The sequence below is a fragment of the Hyposmocoma kahamanoa genome, unplaced genomic scaffold (assembly GCF_003589595.1).
Source record: "Hyposmocoma kahamanoa isolate Upper Pololo Valley unplaced genomic scaffold, ASM358959v1 66, whole genome shotgun sequence".
NCBI classification, from domain to species: Eukaryota; Metazoa; Arthropoda; class Insecta; order Lepidoptera; family Cosmopterigidae; genus Hyposmocoma; species Hyposmocoma kahamanoa.
Window position 1 is genome coordinate 12,785,898 of NW_020653854.1, and position 7,867 is coordinate 12,793,764.

General features: G+C 34.7%; 1 protein-coding gene across 1 annotated transcript in view; it reads right to left on the reverse strand.

Annotated features, from left to right (window-relative positions):
• The window catches only part of LOC113232099 (protein GDAP2 homolog), a 57,475-nt gene that overhangs the window by 42,639 nt on the left and 6,969 nt on the right, over nucleotides 1-7,867 (reverse strand). The window lies entirely within an intron of this gene.

Genomic DNA, 7,867 nt, shown 5'->3' on the forward strand with positions numbered 1-7,867 from the left:
TAACTCTATTAAGTTATCACAAATTTTACTTAGCGCGTTATCTAGTTTCTTATTTATCTTATCTAGGAGGTTATCATTCCTTTCTCCAATACTAAGACTTTTTACTCTCCTGTCCTCTTTCCTATGTTCCGCGGTTTTAATTTATGTGTGTATAAAGTCGTATATATCATATTTACCAAGTATTTATTTATCTAATAATAAAGTCGCCTTTTGTACCCTGTTTTTTGTCTGTTTTGTAGTTCTTGCGTGCATTAATGAGTATTTGGATTGTAAACATCCTGAAAAATAATAAAAACTAATTGTCTATTTAGTTTTAAAAAAATTAACAGATTTTTTAAGTGAGCCCAAAGCTTGTAGTCAAGTGTGATTGTTTAGGAGAAGAGCTACGAAATTTAAAGAATAAAAGGCAAACGTATATACTTATATGTAAAACGACACAGTGAGTATTAGTTGGAAGTAGGTGTGATACTAACACTTCAATTTTGCCACTTGACTTTAGTCTGTGCGCAATTATTAGGCGAGTACGAATAAGTATAACGTTGCGATATTAATAAGTGATACTAGTTAAAGTGGACGTGTTACAACTCTAGAACGATCTGTCAAAAGCAACATGATACCTTTGTTCGAGCATAATTAATGTGATACCACTACAAATAAGTTATTGTATTAAATACACCCAGTCAAACATACCCAGCCAAACAAACCCACCAACCGATACCTCCATCAACACTACACCAACTAATTTTTTGGTCATTTATTGTTATTTTTGTAAACAGCCATATTTATTTACTAAGGTTATGCTCCTCGAGTTTTGTGAAAAAAACAAAAAATCAAATGAAAAAAAAAAGAAAAAGACGAACTTCGTGAAAAAAAAAACAAACAAAATAAAAACAGAACAGGTCCAAAAATAAAATTGGCGTAGTGTTCCTTGGAAGTATCGAAATGATTTGATTTTAATTTCTCTTATTTGTTCAGTGAGACATAGGTATGTAGCAGAGATAAAGACTTTTTTTGAAGCTGTGGATCTCCATCCTAATATTTAAATTTGACGAAAATGCATGCGCATCTTTTTCCTATATTTCGAGATGTGGCGCAAAAGTTAACAAGCGCAGTGCCGGCTTTACCTACGGTGCAGGGTGTGTGGCGCACACAGGCGCAGTAAGGGATATCGAGCTTCGTTCGCGACGCCTTCAAAGAGCCCGGCTCGCTCGCGGCGCAAGCGAAATAAACGGGTTATTGATTCCCAACTTATTTATAATTGCACACTTTGCTCCCGAATTTTCGATTACTAGGGAAACTATAACTGTAAGTTTTCCATTTTGATCGAGTGCCTACTTGAGGGCGCCAGGGTATGAATTGCACCCGGGCGTTATATGGAGTAGCGACCACATCGCGTAGTATTGGCTACTCGTAAACAATTTGTATTTACAATGAAGAGAATGAAAGATTTATGCTCAGGCCACACAGAGGCGGCCGCGAAAGCGTTCCGGGCGCGGGAATTTTTGTAATGTACGAGATCATAATTATGAACTCTGCCACACTGAAACGAGCGGCGCGACGGTAGCGCGTTAAAACTGGAGAATGATATAACGATACTGTTTATTGCAACAATGACGTCAAACTGTATGTACATTAAATATTTTATTTGAATGACACCGTTTCATAGATAATTCCTTGAATATACTTGAAGACAATATACATGACAAACAAAGGTGAGTTCAAAAGGTCCGAAAAACAGTGAAGTTACATACCACGATGCGGTCTTGATTTCATTTCTAAGTCAAGTTTTACAGTATCCATTTCCATTATGCCAAACAAATATCACGATAACAATACGAGAACGTCTCGATCACTGTCTCGCTAGGGGTACTAAAGTAGTATAAATAGTTAAAAGAAATTATTGTTACAGTTATTTGTGCAAAAATCGCGACTGTATACAATGGTCTGACGCAGAATTGGGTATGGTTTGAATAGGAGATCGATAGCACTAATGCTTCAGGGCCGATACTCTGTTTATATGTTTGTTTTATCTCTGATAAGCTGCACTAGTGGACTCGAATGGATTTACTTTACGTTTAATACGCTTAACTTTATATAAAACTAATTATATCAATTTTGTGGTACGACTTTTGAGACTTGGTGTGTGATTTATGGAAGTAAATTGCAGTATTTGAGATTGATCTGTGTGTATTTTAACCTGTTTGTCTGTACTTTTAAATATAGAATTAAACTTTCGCAGTCTTACACCAATTGTATTGAATAGAATAGAATAGACATTTATTGCAACGCCACAATACATATTGTGTATAGTAATACAGAAAAATATTCATGTGTTACCTACATGTTTTGACGTCAAAGTTCATGTCGTCGGTAGTAAAAATATTTTGAAAATCTACAACATGATGAAGGTCCATTTTAACTAGTCCCAGTTTAATTAGAAAACAAACGAACGGATGTGATGACCGATTTTTTGCATTTAAGAGAATATGTAAGTTAATTTCAACGCTACGAATACTGATAAGCCAGTTTATATCTATTGTTATCGCGTTATCGATAAATCAGCCCAGCACATGAGAATAAATCGATGATTAAAAAGACATTTTGTTTTTATTATATGGTTCATATTTAAAATGTGATGCATGGTGATTGAATGATTCCGCAACTCGACGTAGATGCGCAGTAGCGCCTATTTTTGTGAAAACGTAATATGTAGGAAATGAAACTATTTATCCGGACTTAAGCCGCCTATATTTGTTTTTCAAACAAACCAATGATGTTTCGGTTGAGTCAACTGTGACCATGGGACCTATAAAGTTTCAAGGACATTGGTTTGTTTGAAAAAACTTTCTAACTTATATAACTTTATACTAATATATATATATATATATATATATATATACTAATTATATAACTTTCTATGTATGCGGTTTCGGTTGCATGACTCAACCCTCGTTGAGTCCAGCAAATCCTTCAGAGTGTTTGATGTGCATCGATTTTATTTGTTTGTGCTTTTAAGAAGAGTTTTACAAAGTTACTAACCGTTCCACGGTGATTCACGCTCCATACTAAGGCGGTCATAAATACGTAACTCCGAAATTATTATTATTTTTTTATTTTATTACGTTAAAATATGATTAGGTAAACGTAAATTAATAAAATTATACATTTTAAAAAATATTTGACAATATTTAGGTGTAAAAATGTCTCGCAGTAATTTTGTTTTTAGACGATGTATCTAAAACATTTTATACTGCGACTTTTAATGGTAAAACTGTGTAAATAATGATTATTTGTATTAACAATAACCACAAATGAATAAATTAAAACAATAAAAATACATAAAAAAGTTCATTTTACAAAATACAAACAAAACACAAATTATACCAAAATACATTAAATCTCAACAATATTAACTTTAAATACATAACAAGTCTAATACAGCTTTTGACAGTACACCTTTTTTTTTAACAGGTAACTTTCGTAGACCTGTTATGAAGGGATCTGAATGAAGAAGCAGCCTATTTACTAAATCTGTGTTGGTCACAATGCGACTCATTTTACGCGTATGATTTTTTCTAAAAGACTTGATGTATTTGTTAGTCGCTTCAGCTGCTTCTTCAGACAACTCTCCGATTGACAACAAACCGTAATCTATAACATTAGCACCATGAATTAGAACTTTGTGAACGGAAGCAGGCATGTTATACCACGGATACTCGGCAACTAACTGCCGAGCCGTCTCTAAAGCGAACTCTTCGAAGTTCGTCTTATTAATATTATATCCCGAATTTAAACATTGAAGGATGATCCAGCAACGATCTAGGAGATCCTTCTTGATCCCAGTAATTTCAGCGGAAATTTCTGAATTCGAGAAAAACCGCCTGGCTGTATTACCATCGTTTGATGTTCCGCTTCCGCCACTTTTAGGCTTATCCACTATAAGCCCTAATCTTTCTCTAAATTGAGTCTGAACATATGATTTTTTTGCAGCAACAAGCATTTTGTCATTAGCGGACCTAGCTTGCCATTTCCTAACATCTAACTTGTACGCGACATGAACAAAATATTCAAAAAAACGTATTAACGCGTGAAGAGGTGATAAACCAAATTCATATTTACTCTCATCGACTTCCTTATTTAAACATTCGTCAATTTTGTTCATTTCACTGGGCAAGGCGTTACAAATAAAACATTTTGATGAAGAAACACCACTAAGTGCATTACACACTTTACCATCTACCATAGTAAGTTGCAAACAATGAGTAATGCGATATTCGCGATCTTCTTCCTTGAAAACAGTAGGCTGCAAGTTCCTTATTTTATCTTTAAAATGAGCTTCTTCCTCAACTGACACTGCAGTCGATTCCTTCAAATATCGGAGGCGTATAGGACGACAGTATCGAGTTGATGAAGGACGAGGATTTTTCCACAAAACTACTGAATTTTCTTTGTTATCTGTTGTCAAAACAAGCTGAAGTGGCACATACGAAGTAACAAACAGGCTACTGTCTTCAAGAGTGGAGTCAGAAAAACACTGTTTATATTCTGAATGCCCTGTACTGCCATCGAAACCCCATTTCCCTATCAAAGATATCTTATCTAGAGACTCATTAGGTACACTATCCAAAACATCTTTTTGAGACTTGAGAATCCGATTGGCAGTATGATCTAATAAACTTTGAAGTTCGACTTCGGCGGATGATTCTGTAACAGTAATATCTGAAGGATAACAGTGTTTTTTAGATTCCACGACACTTTGGTAAGATGGGAAAATGGTTTTTGAAAACTTATTGTCTATAAATTTCTTTACTAATATATATTGATGTCGAGTTAACTGAGCTTCAACAATGAGCGATAAAACTTCGCTAGAATCGATTTCAGGACAAGACAAGCTATCGGACGCATTGAGCAATGACTGTACAAGAGAAGGGTCTTGGTTAGACAAACTAGCCAATCTTCTCCTTTTTGTACGTTTACTGGTGTCGTCAAAGTTAATTCTCGGACGGCCATGCGATGAAGAAGTTGATGGTTTAACTTCGTCAAAGCTCTGAGATACACGTAACTCAGTTCGCTGTACGTCAATATTTTCAACGACATGCAGCCAATCTGAATATTTTTCTAAGAATTTAGATCTAGTACGATTCGACTTTGCCCAGTAGTGGGAAATTCGTTTACAAATATTCTTAATTTTAAGGCTTAAAGTCTCTAAATCAATATTTTCGATGTCGTCAGAAAGGGATGATGTTTCGGTCAAAGTGCTCAGGACGTGTTGCATTTTTTCATTTGGATTACCCACTTTAGAGTGCCAAATATCAAAAATTGTCATCCTCGATACAGAACATTTGAAAAATGTACCTAAAACAATATGAAAGCTGAACTTAAAAAAAAATTAAAAATTCAATACTATGGACATGCATACTTTGACACCCCTTTAAGCCAAGAAGAGGCAGCAAGATGCAAATGAAACTTATAGCTCTTAATAAGGACATACTCCTTATTCAAAAACCATATACCTCAGGTGCAGCTCAGCGCAGCCAAAAGTTGTAGGTCTAAAGGAAATTAAGTTATGCCAAAAATTTTCACCAATAAACTGCCTTCAATAAAAAAATTATATAAAAAAAAGTATGCATAAAAAAAATTAAAAAAAATTGATAATAAAAGTACATACCATGCTCTTGGATCTCCATGCTTTCACAACACGTAAACACTTGATTTGGAATAGTGACACTCAAAAACAAAGTGATTAAGTTTCGATGACTCACACGTGGTGATAATTAGTCTCGCGATGCGCTCACTTCCGATGCACAAAAGTGAATGATAACGTGACCTAATTACATTGATATTTATAGTTTTTGGAAGCTTGTTAACTAGTTACTAACTTAGTGAGTTGATCTAACCGGGATAAGCCAATGATTTTTTTTGATTTATGGCCTATGGGGGAATCACAGTGCGTTCCTTTGTAGTAATTGACAATTATTGCTGCTTACAATAATGGTGCATTGTTATATTTTAGGCTGTAAAAGCCGTACGGAACGAAAAAGTCCCGACATAACCTTTCACACGTAAGTTTTAATTTTTCATTACAATCCATTGATTGTATTTTCTTGTATTTAAAAAAAGTGTAATTTTCTTGTATGAATTACTAGTGAAATACTCTTACAAGCCTGGAGTATTACGATTTCATGTATTTTAGATGATATTTGAAGTGTTTTTCTTGATTGAAAGATTTTTGTTTGCAGCGTATAAACCTCCTAAAATAAGGAGAATATCTTACTTTTGTCAAATATGTCCATCTCGCTTCTGCCAGCAGTGGTTATGATACGCGAGAAAGAGAGATCAAATAAATAACGTATAAATTAAATTAGACAGGCTTAAGCTGATTTTAGGGATACCGTGCTTTTGCCACTATCTTTTCCCCAATTTATGGGTCATTTTAAATATTGTATTCCTTTTACTTTTCAATACTTTTTCAGTTCGAAATATGTATACTAAGTTAATACTGTTCAAGGGCCAATAAAAAAGTAATGATTTGTCATAATTAATTTATTTGGTTACTAAACTCAACCAAGCTAAATGTGGTCTGGCGGATTCTCCCTCCTTAGACTCGGCAGATTTCATCATAATCACGAATCCATTTATACGTCCCACTGGTGGGCACGGGTCTCCTTTCAGGCGAGTGCTTGGGCGACAGTCCACCACAATGGCCCAATGAGGGTTGGGGACTGCACACGTTTCCGAGGACTTTTAACCTTCTTCAACGTTTCATCACGATATTTTCCTTCTCCGAAAAGCTCATGATAAATTTCAAATTAAATTTCGCACAAATTCCGAGAAACTCAGAGGTGCGAGTCTGGATTCGAACCCACGACCCTCTGCTTGAGAGGCAGTAGGTCAAACCATTAGGTTACCACGGCTTCATTTTCATTTCAATTTCTTTAACGGGGTAAAATTTTAAAAGTAGACAATCCAAAATTTATAGGTACTCTGTTGGTATCCCTTTTCAGTATACGCGAGAAGCTTCTCTATTCTTTTTTTTATTCTCCCTCTACCGGAAAAACAGTTTTATTTCCTATGTGTAACAATCGCGAAAACCTAAGACCTCGAAACGTAATATGTAATAATTTTTTGAGGTTTTCTGGTCGGCACTATACAGGCGCTGGATAGTTAATCGAGTAATAGGTAGACGCTAAAGACACATTTTATGGCGCATGCAAAATGTTCTCGCCATATTTGACATACATATATAATGATATGGGCTTATTACGCTTCAACATATCTGATGCGTTACGTCTATTAAAACTGCATTTTTATATATAGCAACACATAGATACCATTATTTTAAATATAATAATTTGCCATTCTCTCAATTTCAATGTGAGTGTGAACAATTAAACTTTATTTAATAAATTACAGAAAAAAAAATTACGATGGTCTATTCAAATTCAGCTGGTGATTGCAAATTCAAATATTTGTCCTGCAGAAACGTGGTGTTAGGTTTCTGGAAAAAAAGTGCGCAATTGACCACTATCTCACCTGATGGAAAGCGAAGTTGAAGCATGCACACCTAATAACGCCTATTCTCTCGCCTTGAAAAGGTCTAAGTCGCAGTGCACACAGGTCAAAGTCACAGTTAGGTTATCACAGTACATTTCTGAAAATGTAATTTAGGTTAAATATAATAGAATATTTGTCACGAAAAATATTGATAAACGTAATTTCAAATACGAGGAACAAAAATAAACTTCACAAGTCTATAAAGCAAATTCTTTTATACATTGCCCCGTAAAAGAAAAAGAAGTGTATACGCTTCTTTAAAAAGATTCCTGTGAATATTCAAAATTTGTAATCTGCGAACTGGGATGATAAG